The sequence below is a fragment of the Camellia sinensis genome, chromosome 3, assembly GCF_055761805.1.
Source record: "Camellia sinensis isolate YWXY chromosome 3, ASM5576180v1, whole genome shotgun sequence".
Classification (NCBI taxonomy): domain Eukaryota; kingdom Viridiplantae; phylum Streptophyta; class Magnoliopsida; order Ericales; family Theaceae; genus Camellia; species Camellia sinensis.
The window spans coordinates 181,811,518-181,824,741 of record NC_138963.1 but is presented as its reverse complement, the minus strand read 5'-3'; the positions used below and the strand labels follow the sequence as shown (position 1 = coordinate 181,824,741).

The window sequence follows — 13,224 nt, the reverse complement described above, 5'->3', positions numbered from 1 at the left end:
AGGCCAAGTTTGGCAACATTGAAAAAAGATAAAAAGTTAAAAAGTCACTATCTTATTTAAGTCACATCACTTCTCTAACACATCACTTCAAATTCAACCCAAACTCAACCCATATTTCATAAAAAGTCAAAAAGTGTACTTATTTAGTCTTCCCAAACTAAGCCTAAATTGAGGAAACATCCAGATTGTACAAGTGTGTGCACGTGTCAAGAGGTGCACATGTGTGTGTTGTGTGTTGATAACCTTAAGTCAACAAGTGTAGATGGATTCTTCCATGTGTTCTGCTTGGTTGGGAATGAGAATGAGAAGAAATGTGAATTCATGAGTGGAGAAAAAAAAAACAGAGAATAACCGAGAGGGAGAGAGAAGCAGTTTCGGTCCAAGAAGAAGAAAATTAAGGGAAGAAAAGCTTCGAGGATCAAGAGAATGGAAAGTGAATCAAAAAAACTTCTTGATTTTTAAGTTTATGGTGTGAACTCATACCTAATTTTGGTAGAATCTTTACATTACACTTAGAAATTGAAGTTCAAATTTTGCAGATAAATCACCTAAAAGCTGGAATTGAGAGATAGTTAGGTTCAATTATATATATTTGAAAAGAACTTAGCAAGAAGATGATGAATAGTAAACTATTTGCATGTCTCATGTTTCATCATATGGCTCACATATTTAATTTCTTATTTTGAAAATCAAGAAGAAATAGAATCCACATGTATGTAATTCTACATATAATGAAAAGAAAAGAATTAAGTCAAGAACTAAGAAATTAATTTGGAAAATTTATCAAGTGAGTTTAATTTGTGTTATTCCTCATGAATTTGGACTTCATCTTTACATGCATCAATGAAATTTTAAGAGATTTGAATAATTAATTTCATGTTTGGATATAAGAAGAACAAGTTGTGGTAAATTATAAATTCACGAACATTTTGAGCTTAATTTTGAATTAAAGGGATTTTGATGTAGATGGTTTGATTTTTTTTATTTATTATAATTTCACACATGCAAATACTTTTCTAAGAGTTTTATAATTTCAATTTCATAATTTAAGGAGAATGGAAAAGAGTAAGAAAGCAATTTTATGGGATTAGAAGGAAATTGACAAGAAAATGATGAATTGGAGTTAAAATTTGGTTTGGGATGTCCTAAAAAAGTGCACTTTTTGACTTATTGGTGGGTTTGGATTGGGTTTGGGTTGGGTTTGATGTGATGTGTTAGAGAGGTGATGTGATTTAAATAAGATGATGTGACTTAAATACGATAGTGACTTTTTGACTTATTTAGTACATGCCAAACTAGCCCTAAAAGTTTATGAGAGTTAAGTTAGAAATTAATTATCTTTGGCTTGATTTTGTAGAATCATCCTATATAATACTTGAGATTTGAGATTAAATTCATGGAATTAGGATGACATTGGGTTTTAAACATAAAATGAGTTACATGCATTATGAATTAAGGAAGCTATGAAATTAGTCTCATGGATTTTGTAAGAAATAAGGTTTTAAGTAAGAAATTAAGTAGACTCATAGTTGTGGAAATTAACTTGGAAAATTAATCGTTTTTAATTTGATTTTGAAGCATTTTCTTATGATACATGAGTTATTAAGGGAATTGAGCCATTCAAGTTCATATCTTGAAAAGACAAAGGAAATGTTTTAAGAAAATCAAGTTTATGAAAATTTGGAATTAATCCTAAAGTTTTGATTTTATAATTAGATTTTTATTTAATCCATGTGTGTGATGTTATTTAGGAATTTTATTCAATTTAGATACATTTTAGAACACCCATGATTATAAATTAAATATTTGGTTAAAAATTGAGTTAAGTTGATTTTGTCATTAATAGTAAAATTGGATCTATTTGTATTATATACACCATGGAATTTCAAGAGGTTGAGAAGTCTAATTTATATCTTAGAATTGTGGGTTGATATTAATAAGATGAATTAAAACTAAATTTGGGCAATTGGAACATGATTTTGAATGAATGTTTTCTAATTGAAAGTGTTTACTGAATCATACAATGGTTCTCCATTTTTGTGTACCAAAAATACATGTTTTGAGGCTTTGAATATCAAATTTGAACTTCATTTGCAATTCTGAAATTTTCATAATTTACGCTATCCGCTCGAGCGAGATTTCCTCGCTCGAGCGTGAAAATCGAGCTTCCAGAAGTTTTTTCAAATTTTACAGTCCGCTCGAGCGACCAAAGTGGCGCTCGAGCGGAGACCCATTTTCAACATATTTTGAAAAATTACATTTAGTTCACATTTTTATTCTCATCTCTTTCCAAAGCATTCTAGACATGATTTATGACTCAATAAAGATTAATAAGCTACCAATCAACATAAATTAGTTAGTTGAAGAATGAATCATTGATCTGGTGGTAATTGTTTAAGAAGCCAAGCAAAAGATCAATCTATTTGGAAGAGGAGGGCTTAGTAATGAAAGAGTATGTGAAATAAGAACCCGGCTTATTCAAATGAGAAAGATTAAGCGTAGTAGAACTTCGGACTATTTAGACAGAAAAAGACTAGAAAAGTCAAGTTTGATCAAGGGAGTAATATTGTATGTGTATATGTTATGTGCTTGTGTAGGTCACGCGCCATTGTCTGCCTGATTTATCTGATATGTCCAGTCCATCTGATTTGCTTCTGCATCCATCTGTGAGTAATAACTTAGTAAATTTATGTTCAATTGTATCTATTTTCTGTGTGATAAAACAAGATCTGTTTTTCGAACTGATATGTTCTGTACAATGAATGATTGTTCAATTTCTGATATGTATTCGTGACATCCTTAGCATAATGTGATAGCTGCTAGCTGTTACCCGGTATCGGAGGTTCCTTTATGGAACTTGTATCCGTCTGTACTCTGTTACCCGTACCGGAGGCCCCATCATGGGGGCTTAGCTTCTGTTCTGTTACCTGGATCTGGAGGTTCCTTTGTGGAACTGGTTATTTGTAACCTCACGCGTATGCGTTCTGTTCTGTTCTGTTTTGTTAATGCTAATGGATGTATCACGTAAACTTAAGCATGACTTATGATTTCTGTATATGATCTGGACAAATTATGAATTTGATACGAAACTGAATTATGATTTCTGAATCTGTATGGACTCATTCATTAAAACCCTTTACTCTATTATTATTCACTGGGCTTTAGCTCACTGTATTATTTATGTATGTAGGTGATCACGCGCGTGACCAGGCTTAGAGGCATCTGTCTAGAATCTGTTTTGTCAGCCAACCTATGTGCCTCCCGTGGAGGTTCTGGATATGTTAAGTGTTTATCGCTATGTGATTTAAAGTTTAAGTTTTGTTTTCGTGGTTGAACAAGTCTTGTGTATTTATGTAAATAGGGTTAAGTCCCTTTTTGTTTAATCTGTATATATATGACGACTTAAAGATAATGTGTATATGTGTATGTAAAAAGTTTAAAATTCTTCTGTCTCATATAAGTCTGCACAGGGAAGCTCTCAAGCAAAAGTTTGGTATCACCTCTTTGGCGAAGCTACGTGGGCTGACTATTAAGTTTGACTCTTATCAGAAAAAGGCGCATCACTCGATGAAGCAACATTTGAGGGTCATGTCAGCCATGATACGTGAGCTTGCGGCTGTTGGGTACAATTTGACTCAAGAGCAACAAGTACAAGCTGTGATTCGCTCTCTGCCAAATTCTTGGGAGCAGATGAAACAGAACATGATGCATAATGAAAGTGTGAAAACATTCAAAGACATATCGCATCATTTGGAGCTAGAGGCTGAGCATCTCAAGGCGGCTAAGTCTGATAGTTCTGCTATGGTGGTTAAGTCAAGCTCACGTAAGACTTCTCAGTTCAAGCGTGGAAAAGAAAAATGTGCTCTTAAGAAGCAAGCAACAACTACGCTAAAGCCCAATGGTGCTAGAAATTTCAAGCGTAGGGACAAGAGAGGCGCAAGAAGGTAAAAGGGTAAATTGACATGCTTTAACTACAACAAAGAAGGACATTTCGCTGGGGATTGCCCTGAGCAGAAGAAGGTACTCCCTTACTTAATTTCTCGTATTCAATGCTTTGTTCTAGTCAAGCATTAATTACTCATTCTCCTCATTTTTGGGTTGTAGACTCAGGAGCACCAGACCACATCGCGAGGAACACAGTAGGGTTCGTTGAGTATCGCCGAGTACCTACTGGGAGCAGAAAAGTTTAAATGGGGAACGAGTCCAGTGTGGAGGTGCTTGGCATTGGCACATATAAGCTGGAAATGCGACGAGGGCATATCTTGCATCTTCATGATGTTCTTTATGCTCCGAATATTCGATGAAACTTAGTTTTAGTTATTAGCATGATAAGCCTTGGTTTTAGCTTTTGTTTTGAGAATAATGGTGTTAGCATTTACTTGGAAACAATTTTTTATGGTTTTGGTTATCTTTTAGATGGTTTCTTAGTTTTGGATGTGGATGATTCTAGTTTTAATAAAAATGCCAATGGCTTTGTTTCTTATATTGCATCTATTTGTGATAATGATTCTATGAGATGGCATACTAGATTAGGCCACATAGGGCAAGACATAATGACTAGATTGGCTAGAGAAGGCCTTTTAGGCCGACTCGCTAGAGTCACTTTGCCTATTTGTGAGCACTATTTTGTTGGAAAGGCAACAAAGAAACCATTTGGGAAAGCCAAAAGGGCATCTATCCCAGTACAACTTATTCATTCTGATATATGTGGACCAATGAATGTGAGGTACGCATGGAGCCCCTTATTTCATCACATTTATAGATGATTGCACGCATTTTGGCCATGTCAATTTGATTTCTCACAAGTTAGAAGCATTAGATTGCTTTAGACGGTATGTTAATAAGGTTGAGAATCAATTAGACAAGAGCATTAAGGCTCTAAGGATTGACCAAGGACGCGAGTATCTATCTAAGCAATTTAAAGTGCTCTGTGAGGAAAAAAGAGTTATCAGGCAATTGACAATTCCTGGGACTCCGCAGCAAAATGGTGTAGCGGAGAGAAGGAATCGTACATTGCTTGACATGGTTAGATCTATGATGATGCAAGCTAATTTTTCCATTTCTTATTGGGGAGATGCTTTATTGACTGTTGCCTATATCCTTAACCGTGTGCCTTCCACATCAGTTCCTTCCACCCCATATGAGATATGGACTAACAAAAGCCTGACATGGGCAATTTGCAGCCTTGGGGTTCGGTAACATACATACACAACGCTTCTCATAAGTTTGGGAAGTTGGGCCCTAGAGGAAAAAAGTGTTTCTTCATTCGCTATAGTGAGCATTTTAAGGGCTATGTGTTTATTAGGGAGCATCCAGATAGAAGTGTGACTAACGAGATGTGGAATTCCTAGAGGAGGATTTCCCTAGCAGAGGTGAGGTAACTAGAGATGTAGAACTCTATGAGATGGAGTATCTACTTGAAGGTGCACCTAGTAGCCTAGTAGAGAATGAGGAAACAATCCCTCAAGCTTCGAGGGACAATGGGAGCGATTTACCTGCCCATGGATTAGATCCAATGGATGAGGATTCTCAACGGCGTAGAAGCAAACGTAGAGCTATACCTCGTCGTCGTTTTGAGATTGAAGGGGAAGCATTCATGATTGCTCATAGTGATGAGATGGAGCCTAAGAATCTCAAAGAGGCTCTCTCATCTCCTACTAGTAAAGAATGTAGTGCTGCAATGGATGAAGAAATAGAGTCTATGAAGAAAAATCATGTCTGGGACTTGGTTGATTTGCCGCCAAGACACAAGACTATTGGGAATAAATGGGTTCTCAAAATCAAGCGCAAGGCGGATGGTTCTATAGAAAGGTATAAGGCTCGTTTAGTGGCGAAAGGCTACACCCAACGAGAGGATGTGGACTATAAGGAAACTTTTTCACCAGTTGTGAGGTTTGTCTCTATTCGCCTAATTCTAGCTATAGTAGCTCAGTTGGACTTAGAGCTATATCAGATAGACATTAAGACTGCATTTCTCAGTGGAGAATTGGATGAAGAGATCTACATGGATCAACCAGAAGGCTTTGTGGTAGTAGCTCAGGAGCGCAAAGTTTGCAAGCTTCAATAATCTATTTATGGCTTAAAGCAATCATCCAAACAGTGGAATCTGAGATTTCATCGAGCCATTGTTTCTAATGGGTTTACGATGATTGATGAAGATCACTGTGTGTATGTTAAATGGTCCAAGGACATTTTTCTGATATTGTCATTACATGTGGATGACATATTATTGGCTGGAAATGACAAGGAGATGATTGTTGCCACTAAAAGGTGGTTGTTCTCTACATTTGAGAAGAAAGACATGGGTGAAGCGAGCTATGTTCTGGGTGTTTAGATCCTTAGGGATTGCTCTAGAAGACTTCTCGGTTTGTTTCAAGAGACTTACATTAAGACTATCCTAGAGCGATTTCAGATGTAGAGCTGGAAACCCACTGACACTCTTGTTGCGAGAGCCGAGAGCCTAAGCCTTGATATGGGTCCTAAGACTCCAGAAGAGAATGAGAAGATGGCTCGTGTTCCCTATGCAAATGTTGTTGGAAGCTTGATGTATGTTATGATGTGTACATGCCCTGACCTTTGTTATGTAGTCGGATTGGTGAGTCGTTACCAATCCAACCCAGGACCAGCTCATTGTGTAACAACCCTCACTTCATCTTAGTCATGCTCTCATGCATTTATATGATTTTGTCTTGTTAAGCTTACATTTCAAATCTTGTCTTTGTCTTCCTTAAGTGTTACTGCATGCTTTGTTCCTTGCTTGGTGTGAGTTTAGTCGAGCTCATCCTAAGCCTGGGTCGCACCTTTAAATCTCTTCTACCTAGGACTATATTGGAATCTTTTGGTTAACCTCTGCTCGCACCTTGGCATATTGGCCGAGATGTCACTATCTAGGCCGAGATGTGTATTATCTAGGCCGAGATGTTACCCTTGCACCTAGTGATCTTGTTCCTGGATTGGTATGACCTAGACCGAGGTGTGGCACATCTAGGCCGAGGTGTGGCACAACTAAGTCAAGTGTTGTCCTTCCTAGTCGAGATCATTGAGACCTTACTTGCCGAAGCCTTGTCCTTAGCCGAGATCATTACATGCCGGAGTGTCTATGCCATCTTGCTTGTTGAACACACTTTGTCATAGTTTTGTCTTTTCATTTAGTCACCTTTTTTAGAAGAGCCAACCAGCCAATGCCACGTGTCCCAGCAGAGGGTTAAGTCAGTGAGCTGTTGAGAAACACATCATTTTGTATCATATCCTTGTCTTTTAGAGAGAGAGAGAGAGGCTCTAGGAAGAAGAAGGAGGAGTTCTTAGAGAGAAAATAGATTTTCAAGCTTGATCTTCACACCTTGGGCCGTTAGATTCGTGTCTTGAGGTTAGAATCTTGATCTACTCTTGTTATTCTTATTGTTCATCTAGCTGCATTGTATGATCAAGCACGATTTGTAAGCCATGCATTGATTTAAAGTTTGGTTTTAGAAAGAGAAAGTGATATTCATGTGTTCTTGAATAAAAGCCTTGTTTGATCCGAAAGCTTGCATCAAGATTCATGTTTTCGTGTTTGTCTTCATAAGACCTTCAAGTATGGGTACCCTGGTCCATGTTTTTGAACTCATCTCATAAAATACCAGATTTCGTAATAACAAGTTGTGATTGAGCATTCATGTTTTTTCATGTTCTTCAGCAGAGGGAAACCCAAATTTTCCCGACTTCATTTCCTTAAATGTGGCCATTGGGACCACACCTCGGCAAGGAGGTGTGGGACCTCGGCCAAGACCTGGTTGGTGCCCATTATGTTTTCCCGAGATGAGAAACAGTGTTTTGTTTTGGTCCGACTTAGTTTTGAAGGAATGCCGAGATCATTTATATTAATGTAAAGCTTGTTTGAGAGTGCATTCAATAGACTTTGCCATGCGTTTGTAGGACTTGGACTCTTGCTTTGACCTCGACATCCGAAGAGCTATGGGAGTGGTATTTTTAATAAAGCTATGTTATGACATTTGATAGAGCTTTGCCTTGTTTGTTTTGGAAAAGTATTTGTTAAGCATGAATGACTATCCCTATTTTGTGTATCAAGTATTAGCTTTGGTTTTGATAACATTCTTGACAAGTCCGTACGTGCTAAGGGACTATAAGCATTTGTAGCACAAGTCTGTACGTGCTAAGGGACTATAAACATTTGTAGCATAAGTCCATACGTGCTAAGGGACTATAAGCCTTGGTAGCACAAGTCCGTACGTGCTAGGGGACTCTAAACCTTTTTAACACCTTTGATTATGTCATCCCTTGTATTGTTGATGCTAGTAAGCATCCCTTGAGACTTGAAAGATTTTTAGATGAACTTGATTTGTCCTTTGATTTCGTACAAGATATGATGTGTTTTGGCTTGATAAAGACCTCAGATATCATTCATGCAAACCCCTTTATTGATTATATCATTCATTGAGTATCCAAGCTCACCCTCTATATATATATATATACGTAGGTGACGAGTAGGACGACGATGACGCCTAGATGCGTTTGGCATGATGTTTTGGATTCATACTTTTTATAGCATCTTGAAGACTATGTTTCTTGGCTTGTGATTCATTGTATTTTGCATATGTCGACTTGAGAAGCCTTTTGATCAAGATGTATTATGTATTTATTCATTTGTATTCAAGTTGTAAGACCTCGCTATGATGTATGTCATTTCATTTGATTTATGCACAGCTCTTATGGACCAACTAGAATTAAATTATTGCTTCTGCACATGTAAGCCCCATATGTATACTCTGTTTGTGTGTGAATCTTTGTATGTTGGCCTTTGGTAATCTCGGATTACTGGCCATCATGGCACTATTCTACTAGGGGCAGAATGGGGTCATGACAGATTGGTATCAGAGCACAAATTTCCTTATAGTACGTTTATTCACACACTTTGAGTCCTAAAGAGCACAGGATGTCCCTTAGAATAATGTTAGGATTGCATCATATTGCTTGCTACTGACAAAGTGTGCATCATCTCGGCATAACTATTTGTTACTTGCATACATGTTTATTTTCTCATTTTGTTTAAAGCCATATTTTGCATACTTCTAGCATCATGAGAAGGGGTAGACCTCCAGTTGGCCGAGATCATTCTGAAGACAGATTAGACAAACTAGAAAGGTTGGTCGAAGGTTTGGTCCGCGGGTTGAGACAGCCTAGGCCACAGGATGCTAGTACTACCTCTACCCAGGTCGAGCAGATGAACGGCTGACATGCAGTCCCACCTCTACCTCCTCTAGTGCCGCAAGTGCCTCCACCGCAAATGTTATACCGGGACGGCACCATAGCCTTGATTAGAGAGTTCAAAAAGATGAAACTGCCGAGGTTCCAAGGGGGTATAGAACCGATGAAGGCCGAGGCATGGGTTTTCGAAATGGAGAAGCTATTCGAGATTTTCCCCAGCACCGACGCCCAGAAGGTGTCATTAGCAACATTCACGTTGGACGACGACACACGAAGATGGTGGATGATGGTCCGAGAAGGCAACCCAAGTTTGACTTGGGCTAGATTTTTGGAGTTGTTCTACAACAAGCATTTTCCCCATAGTGTCCAGGATCGCAAGACTACAGAATTCCACACTCTGACACAAGGCAACAAGACAGTGGCAGAATATGACCGTGCTTTTACCGAGTTGGCGAGATATGCGCCTCACATGGTCGATGACGAATAAAGAAAAGCTAGGAAGTTTGAAAGTGGACTGCGTGGACCGATACAGGATCGAGTTAACATGTTGAACAATGCCGACTTACGCCGGAGTGTTAGACAAGGCCATCCTGGCAGAAGCTAACTTAAACTGATACCAGAGTTCAGAAGAGAGCCAGAGGAAGAGGCAGAATTATGATAATCGCCGAGTCCCGTTTAATGCCAAGAAGAAGCCGAATATGGGCGGTTCCAGCAACTCCAATCAGGGAGGAGATACTAAGCCGATGTGTGCAAGTTGTGGGAAACCGCATTCTGGAGTTTGTCGTTGGGCGTCAAGGGCTTGTTTCTAGTGTGGCGAGATGGGTCATCGTGTGAAAGACTGTCCGAAGACAAAGGCTGACGATGGTAAGAAGGATGGGAGCACTTCAGGCTCTGCACAGAGAAATAATGTCGGAAGGGCACAGGCGAGGCAGGGCAGAGTTTTTGCATTAGTGCCAGGAGACACCCAGAGTGCCGAGACAGTAATGTCAGGTACCCTTCCAATTTGCTCTCAAGATGCATATATATTGATTGATTCGGGTTCTACGCATTCATTTGTATCTGCTAAATTTGCCGAGAAGTTAAATACAGAACTAGAACCCCTTGATTATGTGTTATCTGAATCTACTCCATCTGGGAGAACCATGACTGTTTCATCCGTTTATAAGGCATGTGTTGTTGTGATTGAAGATGTAGAATTATTTGTTGATTTAATGCCATTGAACATAACCCACTTTGATGTTATATTGGGAATGGATTGGCTAGTAGGGAATCATGCATCCATTAACTGCGTCTCCAAAAGTGTCACATTGAGACCCCCAAACCAAGCCGAGGTTACGTTTCAGGGTAAGGGAGTAGTATCCCCACCTTACTTGATCTCATCCATGAAGGCCTATAAATTGATTCAAAAAGGGTGTCAAGGTTATTTGTGTAGTATACTAAACAATCTGAGTGGAAATGTTGAATTAGCCGGCATCTCGGTTGTTAAGGAATTCCCCGATGTCTTTCCAAATGACTTGCCTGGCTGCTTTGTCGATAAAGAAATAGAGTTTACTATTGACGTCATGTCGGGAACCCAGCCTATCTCCAAAACACCTTATAGAATGGCCCCAGCCGAGCTTAAGGAGTTAAAGCTACAGTTACAAGAGTTGTTAGATAAGGGCTTCATTAGGCCGAGCACTTCACCTTGGGGAGCACCAGTCCTATTTGTTAAGAAAAAGGATGGTACACTTCGTCTTTGTATTGATTACTGAGAACTGAACAAGGTGACCATTAAGAACAAGTATCCATTGCCGATGATTGATGATCTGCTTGATCAATTACAAGGAGCGCGAGTCTTTTCAAAAATTGATCTCAGGTCGAGCTACCATCAGCTGAAGGTTAAGGCCGAGGACGTTGAGAAAACTATTTTTCGGACAAGATATGACCACTACGAATTTTTGGTTATGCCCTTTGGAGTAACTAATGCTCCTGCAGCATTCATGGATCTGATGAACAGGGTCTTCAAGCCGTACCTAGATGAGTTCGTGATTGTTTTCATCGACGATATATTGATCTATTCCAGGAGTGAAGCTGAACATGAGAAGCATCTGAGACTTGCCTTACAGATTTTGAGAGATAGGAAGTTGTATGCCAAGCTTAGCAAGTGTGAGTTTTGGCTTTCCAGCATTTCATTTTTGGGGCATGTGATTAATGAAAACGGTACCTCAGTTGATCCCAGTAAGGTTGAAGCTATTGTGAATTGGCCGACGCCGACCAACGTGTCCGAGGTTCGTAGCTTTCTAGGTTTGGCAGGATATTACAGAAAGTTTGTGAAGGACTTCTCAAGAATTGCAGTGCCATTGACACAATTGACTCAAAAAGGAGCGGCGTATGAATGGACCGAGGATAGGGAATTAGCCTTCCAAGAGCTAAAGACAAGGTTAGTCACAACACCAGTTCTTGTCCTGCCGACAGGTAATGAAGAATTTCAGATTTATAGTGATGCTTCTTATAAGGGTTTGGGATGTGTGTTAATGCAAGGGGGTAAAGTCATAGCATATGCATCGCGTCAATTGAAACCTCATGAAAAGAATTATCATACCCATGATTTAGAACTAGCAGCCGTAGTGTTTGCTTTGAAGATTTGGCGTCATTACTTGTATGGAGCTTCTTGCCAAGTTTTTACAGACCACAAGAGTTTGAAGTACTTGTTCACCCAGAAGGAATTAAATATGAGGCAGAGAAGGTGGCTTGAATTATTGAAAGATTACGACATGCAAATTCAGTATCATCCAGGTAAAGCAAACTCAGTGGCTGACGCGTTGAGTAGGAAGTTAGTGGGGGATTCACCTTATTTGTCAATGATTTCAGTGGAGCCGACTATCATTGAGGAAGTGAAGACCAGACAGATGAAAGACAGATTCCTCAGAAAGGTGATTGATGAGATTGTCACTAAGCCGAGGTCAGGATATACCATTGAGAATCAGGTACTCAAGTTTGAAGGAAGATTGTGCGTAGCCGACGTACCAGAGTTGAAAAAGAGGATTTTACATGAGGCCCATGGTTCCAAGTTTTCCGTTCATCCAGGAAATACCAAGATGTACCAAGATGTGAAACAAACCTTCTGGTGGTCAAGAATGAAAAGAGAAATAGCCGAGTTCGTATCTCAGTGCCTATATTGTCAACAAGTGAAAGTAGAACATCAGAGACCAGCAGGACTTCTTCAACCTTTGTCAATTCTTGAGTGGAAATGGGAACACATCTCCATGGATTTTGTAATTGGGTTGCTGAGGACGCAAAAGGGTATGGATTCGATTTGGATTATAGTTGATAGATTAACCAAGTCAGCACACTTTTTGCCTGTTAAGACTACATTTAATGCCGATCAACTTGCTTCATTGTATATGAACGAGATTGTTAGACTTCACGGAGTGCTGATGTCCATTGTTTCAGACCGAGATCCGAAGTTCGTTTCCAGATTTTGGCAGAGTCTACAAGGAGCTTTGGGAACCGAATTAAGGTTTAGCACAGCCTTCCACCCCCAGACCGATAGGCAAACAGAGAGGACAATTCAGACTCTTGAAGATATGCTCAGACTATGTGTGTTGGACTTCAAGGGAAGTTGGGAAGTGCATCTGCCATTGGTAGAATTTGCTTACAACAACAGTTATCAAGCTAGCACTGGCATGGCGCCGTACGAAGCTCTGTATGGAAGGAAGTGCAGATCGTCGATATGTTGGACCGAAGTAGGAAACAAAGCTTTAATCGGTCCCAAACTGATTCAAGAAACAACTGAGAAGATTAAACTTATTCGACAAAGAATTAGGACTGCTCAGAGTCGACAAAAGAGTTACGCCGACCAGAGGAGAAGAGAGTTAGAATTTGAAGTTGGGGATCATGTATTCCTGAAAATTTCGCCGATGAAAGGAGTTTCAAGATTTGGGAAGAAAGGTAAGTTAGCACCTCGTTATATTGGACCGCTTGAAATCCTTGAAAGAGTTAACCCAGTTGCTTACAGACTGGCCCTGCCACCATAACTAA

General features: G+C 39.4%; 2 long non-coding RNA genes across 2 annotated transcripts; both read left to right on the top strand.

Annotated features, from left to right (window-relative positions):
• The first annotated feature begins 276 nt into the window (after positions 1-276).
• LOC114286934 (uncharacterized) lies at positions 277-3,452 on the top strand. The gene is made up of 3 exons (XR_003637730.2): positions 277-469; positions 2,598-2,666; positions 3,191-3,452. It is a non-coding gene; the product is annotated as an uncharacterized LOC114286934 (long non-coding RNA).
• Positions 3,453-3,880: 428 nt separating this feature from the next.
• LOC145822960 (uncharacterized) lies at positions 3,881-4,480 on the top strand. The gene is made up of 2 exons (XR_014364898.1): positions 3,881-4,020; positions 4,105-4,480. It is a non-coding gene; the product is annotated as an uncharacterized LOC145822960 (long non-coding RNA).
• The last annotated feature ends 8,744 nt before the right edge of the window (positions 4,481-13,224 follow it).